The 27,595-nt window shown below is 42.1% G+C and overlaps 2 protein-coding genes across 3 annotated transcripts in view; both read left to right on the top strand.

Annotated features, from left to right (window-relative positions):
* The window catches only part of SPTLC1 (serine palmitoyltransferase long chain base subunit 1), a 204,748-nt gene that overhangs the window by 58,613 nt on the left and 118,540 nt on the right, over positions 1–27,595 (top strand). The window lies entirely within an intron of this gene.
* The window catches only part of CDC42SE2 (CDC42 small effector 2), a 164,067-nt gene that overhangs the window by 97,250 nt on the left and 39,222 nt on the right, over positions 1–27,595 (top strand). The window contains exon 1 of one of the 2 annotated variants that reach the window (XM_069879957.1): positions 4,462–4,534. The exons of the other annotated variant lie outside the window; for it this stretch is intronic. The gene's annotated coding sequence lies outside the window, so the exon portion shown is untranslated. Of the gene's footprint in view, positions 1–4,461; positions 4,535–27,595 lie in introns of those variants that run through there. 2 annotated transcript variants of the gene reach the window in all.

Genomic DNA, 27,595 nt, shown 5'->3' with positions numbered 1-27,595 from the left:
AAATGCTCTGTCTGCATCAGAGCTTGAGTGAGTCAGGGGTGACTCAGGGTAGCCTGTGCCATCAACAAAATGGAGCACTTAGCCTTGCAGGACATGAACACTCAGTCAGGCTGTCCTGGACTTAGTCAGCTGAGGCCTGAGCCATCCATGTAAGCATTCACATCAGTTGGTGTATTTTATTTCTGCAAAGCTATTCACTTGTTATATGCAGTCTGTCATAGTAATAATGCTTACTACTGTGGTATTTTTTCTTAAAAATTCCAGGTCTCCTTTTGAGAGGGTAAATGTGCGAAGTGATGACTGCGATAGTCTTTGTGTTAGGAAAACAAGTTGTGGTTTTTCAAGGCTGGTTTTGCAAAGGCTGAACTCGATTGTGTAGGCAGTGGAGCCGTCCATATTGGTAGTGACTTGCTAGGTCCTTTCTTTGCTTTGAAGGTGATATTTAATGTGCCCTAGCAAGATATCTCTTTTTCCATTTTTTTAAAAGACAAAACTTTACGGTCATAGGTCTGAACATGAGCCAGCAGTGTGCCCAGGTGGCCAAGAAGGCCAGTGGCATCTTGGCTTGTATCAGAAACGGCACGTCCAGCAGGTCCGGGGAGGTTATTCTCCCACTCTAGTCAGTACTGGTGAGACCACACCTTGAATCCTGTGTTCAGTTCTGGTCCCCTCCCCACAAGAAGGATGTTGAAGCTCTGGAGCGAGTCCAGAGAAGGGCAACGAAGCTGATGAAGGGGCTGGAGAACAAGTTTTAGGAGGAGCGGCTGAAGGAACTGTGGTTGTTTAACCTGGAGAAGAGAGGGAGAAGGGAGACGCTCTCTGTAACTACCTGAAAGGTGTTTAAAAAATGGGTGGCTGAGGTGCTCAGGGCCATGATTTAGTGGTTTTAGTGTTACATATAGGATCTGTCTCCTGTGTGATTTAAAGCAGACAGCTCAGGTGTAATTTGTATGAAATTTTGATGAGGAAAAAAAAAAGTTATCTGACAGATCAGTTAATTTATTCACGTCACATTCTCACAGTCTGTGCTGGCAGGTATGAAAACACAGTACCTACTTCTGAAAAGCGTACTCTTAAATGCACATTCCTCCCACCAAAACCCTTGACAGTATTAATCTGTTTCCGCCATTTCCTTATGAAAAAAGCAAGCCTTTATGTGCAGTGAAAGACACTGTTAGATTTAGGTTGTATGCTAAAATATAATATGAGAAAGAATATTAGATAAAGAGTATAAGATAGATATAAATATACATATTACAAAACTTACGTATTTTCTAAATATATGTATTCCACTTCTGTTTTTAACAGTTTGGAAATGATTTAAAGTCAGATGTTCTATTGAAGAATAAGAAACCAAATATAAAGTTTAGATTATAATTTTTTTACAGATAACCTGGTGATACTGCTGATGTTCAATGTCTGGGATTTTTATTTTTTTTCAATGGGAAGGACTGAGTGTTTGCAGGCTATTTAAATCTTCATCTGTTGTAAACTCTTCACCTCTTTAGCTTAGAAACTACTTTTCTTTAAGACACAAATGCATTTTTAAAGCTCGCACTTCGTATATATAGTGTCTTCAAGTTCTTTTTCAAATTTTAACCTGTTCTCTGTAATTAGAAAGAAACTTATTAGTGCAGCCCCGTAACATCTTATGGTTTTCTTTCTGAATTTGATATACTTGGTTAGAACAGCATTAGTTTTCTTGAGTCCATTCGTGCTTATGACATTTCAGTAGCTGCTCCTTGAAAACAGACGTCTTTGGTATTTAAGTTCTCTAAAAGAATGTGTTTCTCTGCAGTAGGGGCGCTGTACTAATAGGTATATTTCACCTTTCTAAGATAATTCATGTGTCACTTACCATATTGATTTGCACTTTGTCATCTTTGTTTCCATACATAGGTTTTATACTGAACTTGTCAGAAAGGCTAATATGACTTTTAAGCTGTGACAAACTAAGTGAAATAAATCATCTGAGCAGTTAATGTCAGGATGATGATAAAATCACCTGCTACTATGGCAACTTTAGCAATTTTTTGTAACAGATTATATCAGTACATTTATTATTTAGAAATACAGGAAGTATACTGAATTGTTAGCCCTGAAAACAAGGCTTCACACAACTGTAAAGCTTCAAATTGTCATGCAAATGCTAACACTTAGACAATGGCTGTTTATAAATTACATTGCTAATGAATGAGTTATGTGAGCGAACCTGCAATATGCTGTCCAGACTTCATAGAAAGTGGTTACAGCTTGATGAGTAGCGTGCCTTGGCCATACCTGCAACCAGCCCTTTTACTCTGCTGGCTGGTGGTCTATGCCAATTCATTTAATAGCCTTTCAAGCCAGGAGTCTACCATTTATAGAAGCAGTTTTGTGAATTAAATTGTCCAATAGGATGTGGGTTTAATCTACAGGTTTCATTCATCTGTAGCTCTAAATAGCTTTGACATGATGACTTAGAACTACTGATCCAGATCTTGCTTGTAACTGACTTGTGAAAATGTTTTTGTATAAAGATGCCTTTCGTTGTTCTATCCTGCAGGTCTTATAGCATGGCCCTAGATTTCTAATGCTACAGTTTAGGAAAGAGTAATACATTTATTTTCCATGTAGTCTATTTTTTGTGGAGGAAAGCATTTGGCTTACAAGTTATAAATACAGATATTATTATATCTACTGTTACTTCATTTGTGTAAGTATTGTTACACATTGAAATGGCTTGTACAGGATTGCAGTTTCTATGTGGTTTTAGGATGTTATGTAACTGATTAATGTGTAGACTGTGCTAACATCTCATAATGCAGAATTGTCTCAGTCCTGTCTCAGTAAAATTTACTAGTATGTATCTTTCTACACGTTGGCTTCAGTTGTGTGGTGTATGAGTGAGGAAGTCCATGTTAAACTGCGGATTAAATAGTTGATTCTCCTGTCTATATAGCAGATATCATCCACAGTGTCTTTGACTAGAAGACAGCCAACTTTTGGTGACAGTTCAGTTATGAAATGGGTGTCTACTCTAATAACATATTTGCTTTGCTGACTTTAAGGATTTTTATTTGCTTTCTTATTGGACTCATTAGGCAACCAGTGCAGTGTCATGTGCTGTAAGCTGGTTGCTCAGCAGTTCTGTCTGAGGATCAGCTTTATTTTAATATGGTTAGTTTATGTGGAGCCCAAGCGTTGTGATAGTGAAGCGTGTTGCACTGTGTACCTTGTTCAGTGTCCACGAAACATTGCCCTACCTGGTATAGAAGATGCATAAAATTTAGTTTACTACTACTTTTACCTTGTTTTACATGAACATTTGAAATGTGGACTGAATTGTTTGAAGTTTTCAGCTTTCCTCTCGGTTTGTCTGTTGTGAAGGCCATTTCTGTTATATGAATGCTGTCATGAGGGTTTATCACTATGGGTGGATACTCGTTGAAAACAAGGGTGTTGTGCATTGTGGTGGGTTTTTGTTTTAAAGACAGATTTGACACCAATAAATTATCCATTGCTACTTCAACAGCAAATCCTAGAGCAGTGATTCTTTTTGTTGCTCAGAGACAGCTCTCAGGAGTGTGTTTCCTTTCTGTTATTGTCTACGGTACTTGTAATCCATCCTTCCTTTTACTGAGAACTGCTGAATGTGGTAGCAGATGACATGGGCAATAATTCAATAACAAACTTGTTTGCTAAACGTCTCGTGTAATGAGATTTAACTGCCAAGTTAAACGTTTTTATTTGGAACTTAGCACAAACCATTTATTTCCTGAACTACCTGGTATTGCCCGTGATGTAAAAGCTGATGACTAGAGGGATGATCTAACTAGTCTTGCACAAAAAAAATGTTGAAATATACATCTGGTTAGGGATTTTCCACCAGCCCTTGTTAACGTTAAAGTTTGAATTTAGCAAAGGGAGCTAAGAAGTTTCTGCTTTTGACCCCATGCTCCATATTTACTTTTTTAACTATGTCATACGTATACATGCACACAAAAAAATGGTGCCTGTATCATAGAGTGGTTTGGGTTGGAAGGGACCATAAGGTTCCAACCCCTCTTTCACGGGCAGGGACACCTCCCACTAGACCGGGCTGCTCAAAGCCACATCCAACCTGGTCTTGAACACTTCCAGGGAGGGGGCAGCCACAATTTTCCTAGGCAGGAATGTAAGTATTTTAAACAGTGTGTACACATACCAGAGTAAGAATAAAGAGCACCTAAGTGTGCACAAGTCAGTGAAGGCTTCTTCTAATACTGCAGTGAACAAGATAGCCTCTAACCCTTGAATTTGTTCACAAATGGCGGCAGTTCAGCCCTTCTGATGTCGGTGGTGCTCTGCAAGGGGGAGGAGTTGAGGAAGCTCCTTCCTGCTAATATAAAGTTATGTTGCTGTTATTTATAAAATATTTTGCATTAGGAGCTGTAAGGGTTAATTATACCATTTTTTTCCCCCTCCTTCCTTGCTCTCTAGAATTGGGGATCTCTTCAGTGAATCATTTGCAGCTTCAAGAAAGGACTAGAGTAACCGAAGTTGTGAAAATTAGGTAAGCAATACTGTCAGTTTACTTTTCACTTTAAATGTTGAGCTAAACGTAGGTGACAGAGTTATGAATATTCATTGTGGGGTACCATAACCATCAAGGCATTGTTAGGGTTTTCAATCTTAAGTAGATTTGATTTGGTGTTCTGGCTCTTCTCATGAATTCTAAGCAGCATTTCAAGTTTCTCCTTGGTGATGGGCCCCTCATAAGAAGTCCGGCAGAATTATGATATGCAAATGTCCTTTGTGCTTATAATAAAAACAGATTGATTAATATTCATATCAAAGTTGGAGTTACTTTGACAGGAGGTCAGTGTACTTTTATGGTCTTCAGTTAAGTTACTGGATTGTTTTTGACAGCATTAAATTGTTTTGTTTCCCCAGCAGACTCTGGTATTTGTGGTATGTGCAGCCATATATACTTTATGTAGATTTCCTTCCCTAATTTTCTTACCAAAGCATATTCTGGATGGATTTGATAATTCGTGTCAGTTTCACCTTCCTATTTCTTTGTTCAGTGTGTAAGTCTTGTAAATAGATCTCCAGGGCCTAATTCTCCAATAAGATGACAAAATTCCTTTTTTGTTCTTTGTGCGGTACCTTTCATGGCGTAAATATTTTAACTTGGAATTCAGTGTCATATGCTGCTGCTCGTGTTGTTTTGCTCGGCTTTGAAGGGCCCATCCAGCTTGACTTCAATATTTTCTAATTGCCATCAAGTGCATGTGCTTTGATGTGGTCTTGAATAATTTAAGTGAACGGCCAGTGTTTTTAATCGGCTGAATTTGGCTCCAGCAAAATTCTGGGATAGATCTATGCCTGTTGACCTTCAGTGGATGGTACAATTGCAACGTGTTTATGTAGGGTTCAATCCCGTGGAGTACACGAGCAGTAGTTTCAGGGTTTAACTGTCTGTTAGTATTCATTTCTTATGAGCTCAGTTCTGTACGGCAGCTTCTATTTTAGAGACCTGTAAGTTCTTTGCTGTTTCACACTTTAGTGTCTAAAAATCCAAATGAACTGTGGAGAAGGATTCTGCTAGGTAAAAGCACGTGCTGTCTTGCCCATGCTTCTTCCTCAGAAAGAGCTGTACCATGTAGAGCATTGCACAGTTATCCCCTTTGAAAGCAAAGCCTGCAAAGCGTTATTTCATTTCTTGAGTATTCTGTAATAAATATCTTTCTATTTTACCCTGGGTTTTGTGCTTCTGAGCACCGTATATGAAGTATTTAATTCAAGTAGTAGTCAAACTTGATGCTTTACTCTGAAACTACTCAGTGTATCCTGAATTTCATTTAAGTACTGGTAAATGGCTAACGTGATGCTTTGTTTCCTTCTTTCTCTCTCCCTTCCCCCATGTTCCTTTGAAAACACTTCAGAGTTATCGGTAACACTGACAATACCAGACATGTTTGGGCTTATCCTTCATGTAGTGCACTTCCTTTCTATGAACACAACTGTGTTTTTCTGCTCAGATTTCACTATTCCTAGTAAACTTTTTCTGCCAGAGAGCTTGGGGAAAGGAGTCTGCATGTCAGTTTACCCTGAAGAAGTGTGTGAAATGGAAATGGTTTTATTACTTGCGTATTGTGAGAAACACACATTCACTGGTAAAATATTGAAAAGGACAAAATCTTTGCGGCAAAGGCAATAATATTTTTATTTTACAATTCAGCACTGAGTTGGATGCCCTTCTAAAAAAGGCATAACCTCTTAAAAAAGCAGTGGGTATATATACTAGTTTTAGACAAAGAATCATAGAAATCTTCAAAGAATGCTCTTTTTTTTTCTTTTTTTATTATCCAACCATGTCTGGAGACTCCCTTCAGGATATCTCCTGCAACAGCTGCGTCTTACAAGGCAACTGAGTATATTGACACATTCTCAGAGCCCTAGGACTGGCTGTCTCTTGGCCTAAAATAGCTACATCTTACAACACAGATTTATATGAGGAGATAATTAAACATACAAACCAGCTGCAGCAAAACTTATCAATTAACTCTCAGAATATGTAATTAGTGTAAGTGGCATTTCAAAGTGGGAGCAGGAGCTTCAGCCTCCCCTACTGGCCCTGTGATTCCTCCTCTGGCTTGCTTCTTAATACTCTACACCAGGAGCATCCTCAGTGTTTATATAGTCACCCTGTGAAAAAAAGAAGGGTTTCACGGCCAAATGAGAATGGGGTGTGGGGATGGAGAATCTTTGTCCTTGAGACTCTGCCAGGAGCGGGGTGGAAAGAAGAAGGAAATGGTAGCCCAATCAGATAAATAGGTAAAAAACCTCCCAAACTCATAAAAAGCCCTGAACAAAAAAACCCCACCCTGTGGAGGTGGGTGGAAGGGGGAGAAGGCGTACAGTTGGGTACCAGATGTAGGGGTGATTTGGGCAGGTAAAAGATGGTGTTGTTTGTTTCAGGAGGCAGACAGAGAGGAAAAGAGAAGAAACATAAGGGCTTTAAGGGATTTAAGCAGCAGGAAGAGGGCATGGGCATGGATGAGAGCTAATGCAAGAAGACTAAGTGGGGAAGATGCAGCAGTTCTCTGAGGTCAGTGGTGTCAGTCAGTAGTGATCCTTCCTGGAGCATGGGGAAGCAGGAAGCAAAAGAGAACTCCCGCAGTGTGAAACTATGTGTTTTTCATTCTTGTGGCAGAAACAAATAAAGTGCAATGGGTGTTCCCAAGTTGTTGGCTGCCCTTTCTGTACGTGCTCCTGGAGTGTTTGCAGGAAGCTTCAATCATGGGTCAGGAAGTAAAACCTTCCTGACTTGTCTCACTGGCAGCTACAGAAGTGACGAACGTAAAATTTCCGTGAACGTCTTAGGCTGGAATAGAACATACCATAAAAGCCCCTTATACTTGAATACCTAATATTTTTCTTTATTTATCTTAAGTGCTTTGAGGTTCAGACTGACGGTTTATAAGACAATGATGCAGGGCAGTGCACTAGGGCACGTTAGCAGACTATTCACATGTACGTGTCGGGATACAACCAGAGAAAAGCCTGCATATCTTCAAAATCACAAAATCACTAGTAAAGGTAGTATATGGTTTTCAGATTTGATATGTGGGTCATCTTTTCTGAGTAAGATTTTCATGGATTTTAGTTACCTGTGTCAGAAAGCATTTAGACTTCATCCACTATGCTTTTATCTATTCTATGACTCTAATTTGCGATTTAGTAATTGATCTATGATGTCAGAGCAATGGCAAAGAGAAGTTTTAGTTCTGTTGTTTAATTGAAATGCATTCATGCCATGCACTTTAGGGGCAAAGTCGAAAGTCACGTAAGATGTTGGTTTTTAACTTTTGTTTAATGGAGGTTTTGTTTTTTTCTAGTTTAATTTTTATCTGTGCCTCCCACGTTCTGATCATTGCATTAATCTTGTAGAGTAACTCTGAAGTAACACAGGTGCAAAGCTATGGTCTTCTCTTATTCTTTTCAGACACCTGTTTGTTCAGACAGTCAGAGTTCTTTACAGTTGTCTCTCGCAGCAACTGTGTTTGTATCTGACTGCCTTCTAGTTCCTTCATTGTTAAACTTGGGTCAAATCACTGCAGTGCAGCTTAATTGTGTGACTCAGTCAGCTTCTTGCATGCATCTTGCATAGGTCTTAAAAATGGGTTTTTTTCCCTGGAACATACAGAAAAATATACAACCAGGGAGGTCTTTCATTTCTGAAGTTTTATGATTAGACTTCTAAATAGCTATAGTGACATTTAAAGTATCTCTAAGAGATTGGGGAGTTCTGTTCCATAAAGCACTTTTTTTTTTCCTTTCTGAAAGTACCATCATATTCTTTAACATTTTCCTTAAATTGGCTGAGCTTATGTAATGTGAAATATGGCATCCTGAAAAACCTGTATGTAACTCCTCCCTTCTTAGACACACTGTACTTTGCAATCATATTTCTACTTTGATATGTGATTTTATGCAGGAGAAAATCTGCCATTTTTTAAGGAAGGTGCAAAGACAGAAATCTAAGAGCATAACTGGCTTTTACCACCATGAATAATGATGTCTCCAAAGAAAATGAGTCGAGCCCACATGATGCATAAAGTGCTATCTGCAGTGAGAATGCCAAGGACAAATGCCCTGGGACTGCTTGAATGCTGGAGTCCGGTTTTCTGGGAGAGCCCAGGCTTAGTATTAGTAGTCCTTGTCACAAATTATTCAGTACTTCTGTCTGTGTTCTGATTTGTAGTTCCGTTCCAATGTGCGATGCGTATCCATTCAGAAGAGCTAGCACACAATGTGCATGTGTTACATAGTCAAATTAGATCACTATAGGTACGAAGTAGGTAAGGAACCCTATTCTAGAGAGTGAAATTACTTGAGATACTTAAAATATGGTAAGTTAGAGAGCTGCAAGGCAGAGAAGAGCTCATATGAAGTCTAAGAATCTGATCTTCCCAGCAGGCTGAATGCGAAAGTGAATACCAGTGAAGGACCTCAGTTTCACTTATCATATCTAAATCCCGTTCTCGAATTCCATGTGGAACTTCAAACCATGCCACTGTTCATTTCCTTCAAAGAAGGAAAAGCATGGTATTGCCTCCTCTATTAATGATCAAGAAGGAAAGGGGAAGCAATGAACAGACTTCAGGGGACTTCCCAGGGGATGAGGAAAAGACTGAGGTACTTAATGCCTTCTTTGCCTCAGTCTTTAATTGTAAAGAAAGTCGTTCTGTCTGTGTACAAACCCAGGAGCTAGAGGGGCCAAATGAGGCTCCTGTGATCCAAGAGGAAGTGGTCAGAGCCTTGCCAGCCCGACTAGACACCCACAAGTCTATGGGGCCGGATGGGATTCATCCAAGGGTATTGAAGGAGCTGGCGGATGTGCTGGCCAAACCCCTTTCCATCATCTTCCAACAGTCCTGGAAGACTGGGGAAGTCCCACTGGACTGGAGGCTGGCTGATGTTGTGCCCATCTACAAGAAGGGTCGCAGGGAGGATCCGGGGAACTACAGGCCTGTCAGTCTGACCTCAGTGCCAGGGAAAGTCATGGAGGAGGTGATCTTGAGTGCTGTCATGAAGCACATGCAAGAGAACCAGGTGCTCAGGCCCAGTCAACACGGGTTCACAAAAGGCAGGTCTTGCCAAACTAACCTCATCGCCTTCTATGACAAAGTGACTGGGCTGCTGGATGAGGGAAAGGCTGTGGATGTATCTTCCTGGACTTGAGTAAAGCCTTTGACAGAGTTTCTCACAGCATTCTGCTTCGGAAACTGTCAGCCTCTGGCCTGGGCAGGCGCACACTCTCCTGGGTGGAAAACTGGTTGGATGGCCGGGCCCAGAGAATGGTGGTAAAGGGTGTGAAATCCATCTGGAGGCCAGTGACAAGTGGTGTTCCCCAGGGCTCAGTGCTGGGTCCAGCCCTGCTCAATGTCTTTATCAATGACCTGGAGGAAGGCATTGAGTGCACCCTTAGCAAGTTTGCAGATGACACTAAGCTGGGTGGAAGTGTTGATCTGCTGGAGGGTCGGGAGGCTCTGCAAAGGGATCTGAACAGGCTGGACTGCTGGGCTGAGTCCAATGGGATGAGGTTTAACAAGGCCAAGTGCCGGGTCGTGCACTTGGGGCACAACAACCCTGTGCAGTGCTACAGACTAGGAGAAGTCTGTCTAGAAAGCTGCCTGGAGGAGAGGGACCTGGGGGTGTTGGTTGACAGCCAACCGAACATGAGCCAGCAGTGTGCCCAGGTGGCCAAGAAGGCCAATGGCACCTTCGCTTCTATCAGAAACGGCGTGACCAGCAGGTTCAGGGAGGTTATTCTCCCTCTGTACTCGGCACTGGTGAGACTGCTCCTTGAATACTGTGTTCAGTTCTGGGCTCCTCCCCACAAGAAGGATGTTGAGGCTCTGGAGCGAGTCCAGAGAAGAGCAACAAAGCTGGTGAGGGGGCTGGAGAACAGGCCTTATGAGGAACGGCTGAGAGAGCTGGGGTTGTTTAGCCTGGAGAATAGGAGGCTGAGGGGAGACCTCATTGCTCTCTGTAACTACCTGAAAGGAGGTTGTAGAGGGGAGGGTGCTGGCTTATTCTCCCAAGTGACAGGACAAGAGGGAATGGCCTCAAGCTCCGCCAGGGGAGATTTAGGCTGGACATTAGGAAAAAATTTTTCACAGAAGTGGTCATTGGGCACTGGAACAGGCTGCCCAGGGAGGTGGTTGCATCACCTTCCCTGGAGGTGTTTAAGGCACGGGTGGACGAGGTGCTAACGGTCATGGTTTAGTGTTTGATAGGAATGGTTGGACTCGGTGATGGACTTGGGTCTCTTCTAAGCTTATTATTCTATGATTCTATGACTTTTCCTAATGGCCCAATTTAAATTTTAGGTTCATCATTGCTCCAGGAATACACTCCACTCTGATGTGCTCTTTTTGAGGAACAGTTTCTACAGCACAATGTAAGATATAAAATGGAATATATCCTAGCTTTGTGTTTGAACACTAAGTACAGCTTTACTAGGTACACCATAAACAAGCAAAGCACCGTTAGCTATGTCCTTTGAAGGAGGAATGTGTTCCAGTAAGCACTTACTCAGGGCTTTTGCACATAGATTCACAATACTGCCTTGAAAATCTTAGTAACATTCAGCTTTGGGCATGCAGATTTCACAGACAAATGGTCTGCATGTTTACTCATGTCCAGAGTTTCTGCAGCCATTCCGATGGTGCCAGAACTGGAAGGTGATTGTGGGGTTCAAATAGTGTCATCATGTGCTTGTTTGGTATCGAGTACACTTTTCACATTGCCTGTTTAACTTGTGATGCATGAAGTTTCTTTGGGAAAATGTTTAGTAGGCAAAAGTTACAAGTTGGTTATGATTTTGTCAGCACCTTTCATTTTGGGGAGCTGAAATGAATCTGTTTAGCCCTTGCACGTCTGAAGAAGTTGTTTTAAAACTTGTTGGAAAAATTACTCTTGGCCTTGACACAGCTTTATTCTAGGTTTTCCTGCACATTTTGTACCTATCGATGTCGATAAGCCCTATGCCGCTTTGTCCACGGGCGTTCCGTACAAAAGCCAAACGGAGGCTTAAAGTGGTTTTACATGGGCAGTAAGAGTCCAGGTGACTCAGCCCCCAGTGAGGTGTTGCCCTTGGGGCATTCTGCAAACAGACAGTTTTAGCAGCAGTGGCCTGGACTTTTTGTGGGCGCATAGGGAGCACAGTTTGGTGTTTCCTGGCAAGACAGGCAGGTCATTTCTGAGGAGACAATTTAGCTTCCTGTGCGTTCACAGCTCAGACAGGCAATAACTGCTCTTCTGAGTTTACACACTTTGTTAAAATGTTTCTGGCGCATTTTTGTTCGCCACTTTGTTTCTCAACTAAGTCAATAAGTGTGGTGTCTCCTCTGAAATTGCATTTCAGTGCTGGAGATTTATCTTGTGACCATTTGTATTTATTCTAAGTTGACTATGTGCCTGCTTGGCTATTTTTCTACCTATATTATGGCATAGTGTCTTTTGGTTTTAAAATTGCACATGTCTCTGCCCAGTTTCTTAAACTTAACCATTTGGGAAAACAACCTCACAGAAGACTGCTGAAATTTCTCATTGTGCACAAAGTTGCTATCGAGGAAAATGTGATTTACTGTCAAAATTTCATTCTATCTGTTCAGATAAGCCAGTCTAGGAGATTATTTTGTTAGCCAGTGTTCTCTCCTAAATACAGTAGTTCCTATGTTTCTACACCCTCTTTCTTGTGCTTTCCATCTACCTGCTGAATATGTCCTGCACTATCTTTGCCTCTGGGTATCTGGATATAATTTGTCAAAACTTCTCAGTGCAGTGCATTGTCTGTTGTGGTATCGTTATGAGTGCTTTTACTTTAACTCACTTTTCCTATGTTTTGATTTACTGAAAAGCAAAGGGATGCATTAGAAGGACCCAGCATTTGAAGGCTGCAGGAAAACACTACCTTATGAAGTCCTTTGGGATGGCCCAGGAGAACACTGTAACTCCTTTTTATTTGTTTGTTTGTTTGTTTTTCTAAAGCCTTGGCAAAAGCTGGTAGCTCTCCAGAAACTGACTGTAGTGCCACTTGTGGAGGAGCAGCTTGTTACATGTTCCTGGTGTAGCAGCGAAGGCTCTTGGGTGCATGTTGTTAACCTAATACCTTGCATCGCTGTGGCTAGTAACACTTGTAAATATACATCAGATTCACAGATGTAAAAGCTTTGTTGCAGACAAGTCTGACTTTGTATATGTCCCAAAACAAACTGTAACAAAAGCATGTGTTTTTCCAGTCTCTAGAGGCTGACAGAGTTGCATTTCCATATATGTTTTAAAAAGGCGATTAAAACCACTCTTTGCTTCCCAGAAACTTCTACCCTAGAGAAGCGTTGCAGCTGTTACTTCCTGATTTGGAAGCTCAAGCTGCGTTTTTTCAGATAGCTGAGAATCCTCTCGAACCAAGGTACCATCACAGATATCTGGAAGCAATAGCTTGTTTTGTCAAAACAGATTTTATTCTGAGAACATGTTCAATAACAGTTACAAATCAGTTACAAAAAGAAGAAATGTCTCTCCCTTCACATTAAGAGCAGTAACTTTTCAGAAAAGCTTCAGAAAGGCTTTTTGCTATTTCTGTGTCACGGTATCAGTATTTGTATATTTGTATAAAGTATTTTATTTTTGGGAGCTTGCATTTTCAGTATTACAGTAACGTAGGATATTCACTAAGAAGTGTGAAGTTTAGATTACTGTCTTGCGAACAATTGCAAAATTCCCCAGCCCCTTGTTTCTTTGCCCAACCAAGTGCTAGTACCGAATTAATGAGTGAAAGTTGATGTCCAATATGCGCTGACTATTGCTACCAGTGTTACCAGTGCAGTCTGAATTTTGTAACTGTCTAGGACATCAGTATATGATAAAGCAAGCTGAATCAGCATTTGTTTTGACATATTTGTCTCAAGTTTGAGTGTGAAAGCTTTGTGCACATCTCGCAACAGGAATGGTTGAGAGATCTATCCATGTATACAAGCTGACAATAGACACACATACTAGTTAATGTCAAATGTTCAAAAGTGGATGTACTAGGAGCATAAACAGCAGATTCACTACATTGGACGTTCAAGAATTACAGGTGTTTCAGCACCACTGTTGTTCTACCACTTCTCTGAGCCTTAGCAGTCAGGATCTCAGTTTAAAGTCTTAGTGGTTTCCCGACCCCCTGGTATCAGATGCTTTACAGAGAACTCAGTTAACTGTACATCTGTTGCTTTTTTCAAAATGTGAGCGTTTAAAGAAATTCCCGTGCAGAAATTAGGCTTGTTCATCTCTGCCTTCCTTTGTGCCCATTCACAAGTAATGACATGGCGTTCAAAGACTTCGGCAGAAGTACCAAGAGGAAATGGTCAGGGAAGAACTAACCTGTTTCTCAAAAAGTTGCCAGCAAATAGACTAGTCTGTCTCCGTATAGCCTGTATCGAGACCGAGATGAAAGTCCTACTTCTGTCTATGGTCCTAACATGGGAACATGCTCGTGGAACAGGTTACAGCCTTTCAATTTCAGACTGTATCTGGAAATCATCATAGGCTGACTCTCTGGGCATGTGGTAGGATGCTCTGGTAAGCCTCTGGGCAGCAAATGCTGCGATTCCTATTGCCTTCTGTGGAGGTGTGGGTTCCTCAGAGCTGGCACAAATCCCAGGTGTTTCCTCCACTGTCACTAAGGAGACAGACCTTCAGGTACAGGACTGCTGACCTGCTAACGTAAAGCGAAAAACTAGCGTAACCTTGAGTTAAGGCCTAGAAATACTGGGATTTAATCTCCTCCTCTTGTTGTGTAACAGTACACCTTATGTCTGAATGCTTTTGCACCCCACATGCTCTGTGGATGTGTTTACTACTGTGAAACTAATGACCACTTTGGGTTGCTTCCTGTGAAATAAATCTTCTCTGTTTCCATTGTATTTGTACATAGATTTGTTATGTATTGATATTAAGGCTTCTCGCAGAGAGTTAGGTCCTTTCTCTTCTCTGTTCGTTTTTGACGAGCGTGTCCAGAGAAGAGCGACAAAGCTGGTGAGGGGCCTGGAGAACAGGCCTTATGAGGAACGGCTGAGAGAGCTGGGGTTGTTTAGCTAGGAGAAGAGATGGCTGAGGGGAGACCTCGTTGCTCTCTACAACTACCTGAAAGGAAGTTGTGCAGAGGAGGGTGCTGGCCTCTTCTCCCAAGTGACAGGGGACAGGACAAGAGAGAATGGCCTCAAGCTCTGCCAGGGGATGCTTAGGCTGAACATTAGGAAAAAATTTTTCACAGAAGTGGTCATTGGGCATTGGAACGGGCTGCCTAGAGAGGTGGTTGCATCACCTTCCCTGGAGGTGTTTAAGGCATGGGTGGACGAGGCCTTGAGGGGCATGGTTTAGTGTTTGATAGGAAAGGTTGGACTGAATGATCCAGTAAGTCTCTTCCAACCTGGTGATTCTATGATTCTATGAAATAAAATTTCTAACTAACTCCTATGCGTAACTTAACTAACTAATTAACTAATTTCTATCTAACTTCTCTATGGGTTCTTTGTGTCTAACATATATACAAGAAAACACTGATTAATAGCTGTAGTAGCTTGACATATATACAACATCAGGGGCGTGGTGCTGGTCTCTTGTTGGCTGGAGCATCCTCCGAGCTGCTGGCTCTCCTCCTTCGGGTCTGCTGCGGCCTCACAGGGGAGTGTTCCCTGCCCTGGCTGGAAGTGTTGGGTGTGGGCATGGCCGCTCCTGGCTCCTCCCGGGACGCTCCTTCCTCTGGCAGTGAGGACAGTGGGGACGGAGGACTGGCTGCTGGCCCCGCCACCGATGGCAATGGAGGAGGTGCCGGGGAGCTTGTCTGCAATGGATGTTGTGGGGCTGCTGCCGCATGGGACTGAATTGGGGCTGGGAGACCCTCCTGCAGGCCCAGCAGACGAAAGGCTTCCCTGTGCCACCGTTGCAAAGCAACACGTATAAGTTCTTCAACAAATGTCACTGTGTAGTCAAGGAGGAAGTCGTGCAGCATCTGAACAAGGACTTCTTTGTCCACCCCATGGTTGGTCAGGATGTCTATTACAGTCTCCTCCACCAAGGCTGCCTCCGCCTGGCTGCCATCGAAGATTTGCCGCAGTGTTGTGTGAAGCCAGGGCAGCAGGATCTCGAGGAACGATGGGAGAGCCTGGAAAAGGCTCGCCCATTCCTCCGGCTGGAGGCCACCCACAGGAGCTCTGGACATCCCTTCCTCAGGCCATGGTAGGGGCGCTCCAGGGTGGTGGAGGTCCTGGACAGCGGAGTCTTCCTGAGCTCCTTCCCTCCGGCGGACAATGACTTCTGATGTTGCGGGTGGAGCGATGACATGCTCCACGTAGTCATCGTCCGCTTGCACCGAGTGCACTAAAGATGTGATCCTCCTCTTGCAGAGGGGGCACTCGGGCTTATCATCAGCCCACCGCAGGATGCAGGTGTAACAGAAGCAGTGGAGGCATGGCATAGCAAAGCTGGGCTCCTCCCAGCTGTCCAAGCAGATGGGACAGCGGTCCTCCAGCTCTGTGGCCATGCTCTTGCCTGCCTGCGGTGGGCTGGGGGGAGTTGTGGAGCTCATGTTGTTCCCTCTCGCTGTTGCTGCAGCAGGGGGTGTTATGCTAGGAGAGGAAGAGAGGCCGCATTCGTTGACTGCCCTGGAGACGGGTGGAAGAAATGCCCAGGTCCCACAAGAAGAAAACCCTCCCAGCTCCCAGGGGTGAGGTTTCCCCTCCCAGCTCACCTCTGCTGCAGCAAGCGCCCCTCCTGCAGTGCTCTGGCTCCCTGAGGCAGGTCCAGAGAAAGTTCTTGGACTAGCCAAGGCACGTATACTTCTCAGCTGGGGTGCCAAGATGAGCCCCCTGCAAGAGTCTCTGCTTGGCTACAAGCAGTTGCTCGGGACGTGGGATACCATCGCCAGGTGACACAACAATCCAATGCCTGTAGACCTGTCAGTCCACCCATTGGTGCCATGTCTTCTCCATTCAGTTTTTGCTGCTCACCAATGATTTTTTTGCCCCGAGGAAGATGAGTCCAAAGTGAAAAGTACTTGTTTTTATCTGTTTTCTTTTTTTTGTCTAATGCTAGAGCTGCTAAAGAACTTCTTTCTAGGAAATTGCTGATAATACACTGGTGTTTACAAGCGAGACGGTACCAGAGCCAATCTGAGAAACAATGAATTTTTAATTATTTCCAATTTGGTTTAATTTTTTTTTTTTCCTGAATTTTCCATTTGGGAACACCACCCATATTCCTCTCCCCTTCACAAGTGGCCCAACTATGTCAATGTGTTTCTGGAATGAATCCAGCTGTATATCAATGTGAATGAACAGCACGGTTTGCCGATCTCATCATTGTGTCCTTTTCTTGTGTGTTCATGAGAATGCCAGAAACTTTTCTAAACTCTTTCTGGAAGATGAGAAAATTTTCGGAGGCTGTTCTTACTGGTTATATAAATCCTTCATCTCATTTCACTAGTTCCCTCTGAGCTTCATCCCAGGGTTTTTAAAGAACTGACTGATGTCATTGTGGGTTCTGCCTCCATTATTTTTCAATGGCCTTGGGAGCCTGGAGAGGTTCCCGTTGACTGGAAGCTGGCAAATTCTGTCCCAGTTTTCAATAAAGGTAAGGGAGAAGAATGCCTGCTAAATTTATGGAGAAGGTTAGTCTGGGAGTTTTTGAAAATCACTTGAGAAATAATGCGGTCCTTAGACATAGCTAACATTGTTTCACGAGGCGAAAGTCTTGATCAATTTACTTGATTTCCTTTTTTGATGAGGTCACCCAAGTAGCTGACCTAGGGAAGCCAGCAGATGTTGGGTTTTCACAGTTTAGGAAAGCTTTTCATGTTGTTTCTTGTAGTATCCTCCTGGACAAATGTCCAGCACTCATCTAGACATGTCCATAGTATATTGGGTGAACAGTTGGCTGACAAGCTGGGCTGAAAGGGTTATGGTAAATGGGGTTACATCAGGCTTGCAGCCTGTCACCAGTTTGGTTGCACAGGGCCAGTCCTCTTCAGTGTTTTTATAAATGATCTAGATTCAGGATTTTAATGTACGCTAAGTAAGTTTGCTGGTGATGCTAAATTAGGGAGAGCTATGAATGCCCCTGAGGATGGGGAGGCCTTACAGAGATTTATGGATAGACTCTAGAGCTTGGCAATCACGAGGAGTGTGAAACTTGACAAGAGCAAGTGCTGAATTCTTTATCTTGGATGAGGTAATCCTGTTTATGCATACAAACTGGGGGACAAGAGGCTGGAGGGACAGCCTTGCAGGAAGAAATATAGGCGTCTGGGTTGGTGGCAAGTCGAGTCAACAGTGTACCCTGCCAGCCAGAAGGGCCAGCCATCGTGTCCTGGAGTGCATCAAGCACAGCATTGCTATCTGGTCAAGAGAGGTGATTTTTCCACTTTGCACTGCACTGGTGTGGCTGGCTCACCTTGAGTACTGTGAGCGGCTGTGGGTGCCTCAGGGTTAGAAGGACATCAAACTATTAAGAATGTTTCCAGAGGAGGGTGACCAAGATTGTGAAAGGTCTTGGGGGTAAGATTTACACACAGCAGTAGAGGTCATTTTTCTTGTTCAGCTTGGAGAAGACTGAGCGGTGACTTTGTGGCAGTCTACATGGGTAGTGGGTGGAGAGGTACGAACCCCCTCTCTCTGGTCACCAGTAATAGGACACAAGGAAAGGGAATGAAGCTGCATCAGGGGAAGTTCACCTTGGACATTAGGGAAACATTCTTCATTCAGAGGTCAGTCACTGGAACAGGCTCGCCAGGGCCATGGCACCAAGCCTGTCAGACCTTAAGCAGCATGTGGAAGATGCTTTTAGTCATATAACTTAGTTTTAAGTAGTCCTGTGAGGAGCAGAGAATCTGACTTGATGATCCTCATGGGTTCCTTCCAGCTTACAGTACTTTGTGATTCTGTGATACTTTTAAACCTATTGTAAAATATCGTTTATCTTGTTATAGATACCAAATGCTGAGTAAGAGGATCTGTCAGCCTTGAGAAGAAACCTTGAGAGGGCTGTCTGCCCAAGGGAGAGATCACAATCTCTTGCCATACGGGTGTGTTCAATGAGCTGAAGTGGAGGCTACATTTTTTTATTGTGTAAAGCAATAAACTTGTAGTCAGATGCTGCTTTGGTTCATGTGCAGGTGGGTAACTCTAGCAGTTTTAGTTTTGTAAAACCCCAAGTCCCAGCTCAGTCTGGAACTCTTGGCTTCTATTAAGACTTCACATAGATTCTTTAGTCCCTGTAAAGATTTGGCCAGGCATACTTCTCACGGTTTGCACAGTGGGGCTGTCTTCAGTCAGACCTCACTGCCCATGATGCCTGAACCAAAGCACTGTTCTGTCAGAGTGTGGCAGACTTGCCAAACAACAAACTTGATATGTAGTTTTAACAAAAAAAAAAAATTAGTGAATGTCTTATCATAAAATGAAAAACTTGAGGATTTTCAGGATTTTGTTTGCAGTTATGTTTTTCATATTAGTGACTTTGACTGTGGAGATAAAACATGTAATTGGTGTTTTGTAAAAGACATATAGGAGCTCTTTGTGTTCAAGTATTTCTTCAAAAGAATAAATAGTCAAATTCCGCTGAATATTAAAGATCATTTGTAGTGACTGCCAGCGTGAGGCAGGGAGAAGGAAAGAGCAGTAATTAATCTTAATTAACATGCAGTATCTGAATCAAACGGCAGTCTGAAGGTGATCCCAAAATAGGATACCGAATTACAGGACTTCTGTATGAAACAACCTGGTTGTTGTTTATAGCATGAGCTATATATGTATATCTGTGTGTCCATGTGTAATGCCTTAGTGTCAAGAACTGTAGAGATAAAAACATTGCCTGCAGATTTTTTTTATCCATTTTTCTCTCCTCCCTAAATCTCATTCTGCTTTGAAAAACAAGTATTCTTTTCAGAGGGAAAAAAAAAAAAGGATGATGTTCATCTGCAAAATATGATTTCATACTGACTGCAACTCTAATACTTGATATTTTTTTTACTAGCTTATCCTACAAAACTTTTTCAGTTCGTAGTTGTTCTTAATACTGACTAGCTGCCTACGGCTTATAGAAGTAAAAGCTGGTTAGATTTCTGGTTATTTTCATACTTGCATATAGCATAATAGCCTTAGCCACAGTAATGAAACACTTTGCAATTGCTGCAGTTACTGAATTATAGGTTGTGTGTGTTGCTTCAAACAGAACACGTACCTGCACACTCAGTCATGGTATTTGGTAGGCTGCTTCTATATAAAAGTGGATAAGAGAGGTTATCTATGCTGTGGAAGTCTAGAATTTCTCTGTGCACACGTCTTACTTAGCAGTTGTGCTTAAATTCATTGTTGTCTTTGCAGTTATTGAAGGATTATAGAATTAGAACAGTCTTCTGCATTATGGCATGTATAAATGAGGATACATGAACCTGACTTCATTGTTGCTATGGTTAAGTTTCGATTTTCCTTTCCCTTAAAGTGACTTAAGAAATGTCTGGAGGCTGAGGCAGAGAACCATCTGTTGTTGTCTGCTGGTAGGTAAAGATGAAACCAGACCCTCCGGTCCAGTGTCACTTTGTGCTGTGTTGCACAGTACTGTGCTAGCAGATCTGTGGCTGTTGATGGGAGAAAAGGAAAATGCCAGGCAATTTATCAGATTTTTTTTTCTCTCCCATGTGCTCTGGTCTGGAAGCACACATAGCTATGGTAAGCATTTTTACATGTACACATATTTCTGACTAGAGCATTCTTTTTGAGACTTGCTTTGTCAGCCCACTGCTGCAACTCCCCATGCTTATCTTTAGAGTGAAATCTTAACAGACCCACTTAGCACTTGCCACCTCTCACCAGTTCTAAAACTGTGCTTTCCAGGTCTGCCTTGTGTCTCAATATGTCCCTGTTTTTCCTGCCTAGGCTTGGGTAGTATTGCTTGTATTTCTGCACCATTTTCAGTCTGAAGATGGACTTCCTACAAAATAAACCAAATATTTTAAAATACTGCTTCGAAGTGTCTAGTCAGGAAAAACTGACACCACTCCAGAGCAGTCATAGCCTAATTTAGACTTCTGTGTGTGGTTGTTGTGTGGATGCTGTTTAAATGAAGAGCCACTAAAGACGGTAGAAATTGAAGCCATACAGATATGATGTGTGTGAAGCTGCAGAGTGGTCATTGAGGAGCATTAATGGTGGCACTGGAAGTGCAGTATATGGTACAATACAACGGACTGTACTGCTCTGTGGGAACATCTGAGATGGACTGCATGAACTAATAGATCTCTGCCTATAACTTTTGTAAGTCCATGCTCCAAACATCCCAAATTCCCCTTCTGTTCTAGAATGATCTGAGTATCTTTGAAAATGTGATTTGTCTTTAAGTTTCTTTAAGCAATCTCCCATGTGTGTATATGCAGATGCACACACAGAGTTCAAGTAATCACACAGAATCACAGAATCACCAGGTTGGAAGAGACCCACCGGATCATCGAGTCCAACCATTCCTATCAAACACTAAACCATATCCCTCAGCACCTCATCCACCCGTGCCTTAAACACCTCCAGGGAAGGTGACTCAACCACCTCCCTGGGCAGCCTGTTCCAGTGCCCAACGACCCTTTCTGTAAAGAATTTTTTCCTAACGTCTAGCCTAAACCTCCCCTGGCGGAGCTTGAGGCCATTCCCTCTTGTCCTGTCCCCTGTCACTTGGAAGAAGAGGCCAGCACCCTCCTCTCTACAACCTCCTTTCAGGTAGCTGTAGAGAGCAATGAGGTCACCCCTCAGCCTCCTCTTCTCCAGGCTAAACAACCCCAGCTCTCTCAGCCGCTCCTCATAAGGCCTGTTCTCCAGCCCCTTCACCAGCTTGGTTGCTCTTCTCTGGACTCGTTCCAGAGCCTCAACATCCTTCTTATGGTGAGGGGCCCAGAACTGAACACAGTATTCGAGGAGCGGTCTCACCAGTGCCGAGTACAGAGGGAGGATAACCTCCCTGGACCTGCTGGTCATGCCGTTTCTGATAGAAGTGAAGATGCCATTGGCCTTCTTGGCCACCTGGGCACACTGCTGGCTCATATTCAGTCGGCTGTCAACCAACACCCCCAGGTCCCTCTCCTCCAGGCAGCTTTCTAGACAGACTTCTCCTAGTCTGTAGCACTGCATAGGGTTGTTTTGCCCCAAGTGCAGGACCCAAATCTAATCTAAAGCAGCTAATAACAGAGAAATTATAAAAGGGCTAGAGAATAAATAAAAAGAAATGGTAGGGCCATAAACACTTGCAGATGAAAAATATGCTGTTCTGTCACTCTTGTTGCATGCGAGCTACAGAACTGAAAGCTAAAGCAGAAGCATGCTGCTTGAGCTGGTGCACTCTTCTCCTTTGACACATCGCATCTCTCTGTTTCAAGGAAGGCTTGAACAGCAGCGAATCATCTGGCTTTTCAAAGAGGCAAGTGTGCACCCTAGCTAGTGTTACTGGCCAGCTGAGTAAAATTAACTTATCTAGTCCCACAAAACGGGATGCTGCTTTGCTTGCTGTAATTGGTCTCATATTTGTTTAGTACTTGAGTGGAGGTGAGGAAGTGACATCAGCGATCTGCTGAAGTACATTGAAATGTCTTTAGATACAGGGTCAGACTTCTGTTGCAAGCCTGTCTAACTTTTAACAGTAAGTTGAAATCTGCAGTAGTGGTGTACCGTGTTGATTTTTTTTTTTACATGAAACACACACTATGCTGGTGTGTTTGCCTCTGTGAACTCATGACAGTTCTAATTGCCTTTTTTCCCTTTGATCCTACTTGCTGTATCCTAAACCTTGGAAATTGCTTTTATGGAAAAAGGAACGTTATAAGTGCTGTGAGTAATGGTTTTTACCTGTTGTCAACCTAAAAACAGACAGGAGGCTTTGAATATCTTGTGTGGTTTGTAACTTAGTTCATCATGGCTAGTTTTTTCCCCAAAGACAATTCTATTTTGTGAAAATGATGGACTCTGAATGATGATGGTGAGCATTCCCATTATTACTTTAGAATTGATAACAAGGGGCTCTTCAGGGAAGCTTTGAGGTTGTTATTTTTTTTATTTTCCATTCTCTATGAAAATGGTACTCTGTTCAGAGCCTTCCTGGGATCACTAGTTTGCCTTGTTTTTCCTCTCTGATTACAATTAACACAATTACCTATTACAATTAACAAGGAGGCCAGCTAAGAAAACTGTTCCTTTTGTATTATCTTTAATAGGATTGGCCACTTAAGAAGAAAATATTATTGACCAGTTAGAACTTTTAATAACAGGATTTATTTATTTTTTGAATGTGAGTGGGTATGCAATATGAAATAAGATTTCCTAAACCATAGGACTGCATTCTCAAAGGCTTATCACTTGTTATTAACTGTTTTAGTAAGCTGGGCAAAATACATTATGCCTAGGCTATGTCTTAGGTAGGACAAAATATTTATTAAATATTTATTAAAATATATTTATTTTGTCTTTGGTTTATCTTTCTCGTATTTAGCAAATAAATTTAGACCATTAGTTTTCTGTTAGTCTTTCTATATTCTCACAGAGCAGAAGAATTAGATGTTCTGTGCTGTGGTTTTCAGAGAAGTAGGTTCTCTGCATATGTATGTGTGAAATAGTATGAGCTATGCATCAGCTGTTTCAGAAAACTGCACTGAACCCATGTTTATTTGAAAAAATTATTAATTGAAGGCACAGGAAGCTTTGAAATGTCACTAAGGAAAAGATAACTTGCATTGCTCAGTCGCTGACACCTTATTGCCTATTCAACTTGGGCTGGTCTTGAAAAACTGCTTTCACATTTCAGATGGGACACAGGGAATTTTGATGGGACCTATGTAATACTGTCTGTTACATTTGTTGGTTTGTGCACAGAGTAGTAAGGACTTTTCAAGGACCAGACCACTTACCTGAAGTAATTACATTTAACAGAATGGCCAGAGGATAAAATACAGGTAGTTGGGGTGGGTGAGGAGGAGGGGGAAGAGTGGAAAAAAAACGGTGTGGGGGTGGGGACATGGCACAGCAGGGCACTTGTCAGCTAGAAGAAATATCTGAGCTTCACACTATCAAGGTATTTCAAAGATGTTTTAAAGCTCTCTGCCTAAATATCCCAGCTTGCACTAGCAAACAATGTGATTACTCGAGTACTGTGTTCAGTTCTGGGCCCCTCCCCACAAGAAGGATGTTGAGGCTCTGGAGCGAGTCCAGAGAAGAGCAGCAAAGCTGGTGAAGGGGTTGGAGAACAGACCTTATGAGGAGTGGCTGAGAGAGCTGGGGTTGTTTAGCCTTGGGAAGAGGAGGCTGAGGAGAGACCTCTCTACAACTACTTAAAAGGAAGTTGTAGAGAGGAGGGTGCTGGCCTCTTCTCCCAAGTGACAGGGGACAGGACAAGAGGAAATGGCCTCAAGCTCTGCCAGGGGAGGTTTAGGCTGGACATTAGAAAAAAATTTTTCACAGAAGTGGTCATTGGGCACTGGAACAGGCTGCCCAGGGAGGTGGTTGATTCACCTTCCCTGGAGGTGTTTAAGGCACGGGTGGACGAGGTGCTGAGGGTCATGGTTTAGTGTTTGATAGGAATGGTTGGACTCGATGATGTGGTGGGTCTCTTCCAACCTGGTTATTCTTTGATTCTATGATTACAATCACACTGTGTGAACTCTTCTTTCCTTGAAAAAATGTTGTGTTTCCCTGCCTTTGCCTGCTTTTAGCATCCTTTCATGCTGTCAAGGACTGCATATGAAAAGCCTAGTATTTCTCCTTACAGAATTGCTGTGGTTCCCTTCCTGTATCTTTAGGTGCCTTCTCATGTATTATCTCAGATGGGTACATTGGTTGTGGGGAAACTTACAGTGGCTTCTGACAAACTGAAAACACATAGAAGAAATGGAGGTGTTTTGGTTCCAGTAAAATGATAGGATTGTGCCCGAAGCCGGACTCCATTCTATTAACAACATCAAGAGTTATAAAACCAACGCATCTTTCTCCTTTAAGTAAGATGTAAAAGTACCCTCATCCTATTCCACCATTTGCAGTACTCTTTGTGATTCAGAAACAAAGTCGTCTCATGATATGTAGTCATTAATGGCTAATAATTTGTGTTGAGCTTGATTTGAATTACAATCCATTCCTAAGTTGCTTAAGGGAATACGTTAATGAAAACCATTTCAGTAGGTATAGGGACAAAGAATCCTGACTTACTCCAAATGACCAATAATTCAAAAATAAAACCCTGTAATAAAATCTTATAAACAGCTTTATCCATAATGTTGAAAACTGTATCATAGAGACATGAATAAAAACCATTTTACAGTGTCAGGAACTACGTATTCAGGGTTTGAAAATGCACATGAAAGTCTTAGTAAAACTTCGAAGAAGTTTTTTTCAATCTCTTGAAACTAAACCCTAAAGCACTTACCCTTGGAGGGGGGGAGGGGGGAAGACGCAGAATAGTTACGAGAAAGTTATGAGGAAGTGAAAAAGGGATTTCAGCCTTATTCAGCATATGTCAATGGTGAATGTTGTCCTTTGTTTGGCAAGAATTACTTGCAGCTCAAGTTTATCGGGATCTGAAAGTGCAAAAGATAATTGGTGCATTAAAAGCACTGCCCAAGTCTTCAGAATTACCTTGCTCTGTTAGGGGGGGAAGGGAGCAAGGCTGCCTCTTCAAGTGCACTGCCCTAGTGAGGTGAAGTTTCTAATACAGAATGCATACATAAAGGCAACTTTCCCTATAGGCAGTGTTTGTTTAAAACCTCTATTGCTTCTTCTACAGGTTATTTTAATTCAATAAATGAAACTGGAAACAGAGTAAACACTTTTCACTAGCTTTGAGAGCTGGAGAGCATCCCCCAGTTACAGCTGTAAGTGTATGGAAGTGTGCACCAGAGAGAGGAATCTCTCTGTTGATTTGGACACACCTTAATCCCCTCTCCCCCACATTTCTTGCTACCATTTAGCAGTGGCTGCTAAGCAGCAAGAGGAAATAATATGGCTACAATAGAGATTTAAAGTGAAAAATATCGAAGAAGACTTAAAAATACATTTTGAAATTATTTTTTACTTGCAGCTTGTTGTAATGAAACAAATGATAGCTGTTCTGAGCCTTAAGGCAAAAAAAACTACTGGAGTGCCTTTTATGGAAAGATCCCTCCGTACTAAGAATGATTGTAAATTTCTTTCTTATAAAGTACTTGAGACTAAAAAACTAGCAGTAGTCCTGGTCTTGACTTTGTGCATACATGTATGTATCATGGTACATTGTCATGTTATGACATACTGTGATATGATGTACTTGGTCCTGACTTGAAAAATGTTTCATTTTTTTTTAATCACTCCCACCCTCACCCCTGTAGTCTGAGCTTTGGAGCAAATAAATTTAAAATTCAGATGTTAACACCTGCAGTCATTTTCTTTCTTTTCCTGTGGTTTTATGTGCTTCAAGTAATTGTCACAGAGCGTTGTTACGGCACTTCCTGTTGGAAGCTGTAGCGAACAGCATGCAGTCAAAGAGACTGAGGGTTCACACTTAAAAGGAACTTTGTAGGTATTTGTGAAAAACAGCAGGCTGTTCTTAAGTTCTATGATTAATAAGTAGCTAACTGACCCTCCACAGCATGCAGCATATTCCTGTTTTGATCAACTAAGGTAAATGCACTCTAACTTGCTTTATGCTAGTAAACGTGAAGAGCTTGAAGGGGAGATAAATTTCCTTTTTCACCTTTCCTCCTTTCCTGCTCTGCTTTATTTCCTACAGAAAAGTTAATACTGCTTTAATAAGAAAAATTGCTGATAGTGTAAGAGTGTGCTCCACCCCACTATCTGTTAATGCAGGATTTGCAGTTGCTGCCTTTATGACTAGTGTTTAACAGTGAGCAGTGGTTTGGGATTTTGCATAAGATTAGCTGCTTTGGGCTAATCTTAAGAGTAATGAAAATTACTTTATTGGTTTTCACTTTAAATTTTAAATAATGTATCCTTTTTAATATCTTAATTTCTTTCTACTACTGGAAATTTCTATTTAATTAGAAATTAAAATACTACGTAAGATATAAGAGCCCTAAAATGTGAGTTGTTCAGCATGATAGTCCTTTGTGTCCTTGCAACGTGAATCATACATTCCAAAATAAAAGTTGCATTCAGAGTTCAGAAACTTTAAATGGAAAAAAGCAAATAGGTGTTTCACCATTCACTGCTCTGGTTAACTTCCCAGATCAGACAGAATATAAGTGTCTTGTCTTTTCGCGTGAGCTGTATGGTGTTCTGGCACTCCTAAGCACCATAAACCTGTGCAGAGAGTGAAAACTAAGTGTGACAGAGCTGTTGTTCTGTATGGTGTTCTTCAGCCTCTGTGGTTTGCTTCGTCTGGCAGGTCTCCACAGACAAATGCAACAGTACTTATGAACAATGTCGTGTGAAAACCTACAACAAAGTAAAGAACTAGCTGTGAAGTACTGAACGTTATTTGGGATCTCATTTACTTGCAGCTCTGTTTGGGGTGCAGTCCAGGCTTTGCAGGCACAATTTCTGGTGAGATTGCTAGTGGGCTGTTACTACACAGTTACCTTACTGCTAGCTGTAGGTCAGTGTCATGCTTTTTTCTTTCTTTTTTACAAATGGTACTTTGGAAAAGAACAGCAGAACTTTCCTGTTTCAACTTGTTCTTTAAAAAAGCAACTAGCAGTGCAAGAGACTTCCTAGTGTGTTGCCTTTGACATTGATGTGCCAATATACCTTTCTGCCTCCGGTGTAATTGTTTTTTCTTTACATTTTGGTGTGGCAGATTTATACCTGATCTTTTATATTAACTTGGCCACTGTAAAAATCATTAATGTAGCCGAGTGGGGGTATAAGAAATCCCACTGTTCTAACAAATGCTGCTAAACTTTTGTTTGCCTTTAAGACTGTGCAGTTACTATTGGTTTTCTCCAGACTTACAGATAAGTCTTCCCACCACCGTAGTTGTTTTGTTTTGTTTTGTTTTTTTAATTATAAGACGCAAGTTTGAAAAACTGCCTAGTGGTGATTGCAGAACCATGAAATTGAAG

This window comes from Phaenicophaeus curvirostris, chromosome Z (genome assembly GCF_032191515.1).
Source record: "Phaenicophaeus curvirostris isolate KB17595 chromosome Z, BPBGC_Pcur_1.0, whole genome shotgun sequence".
Taxonomy (NCBI): Eukaryota; Metazoa; Chordata; class Aves; order Cuculiformes; family Cuculidae; genus Phaenicophaeus; species Phaenicophaeus curvirostris.
The sequence above is the reverse complement of the archived record's forward strand: the minus strand, read 5'-3'. Positions and strand labels throughout refer to the sequence as shown.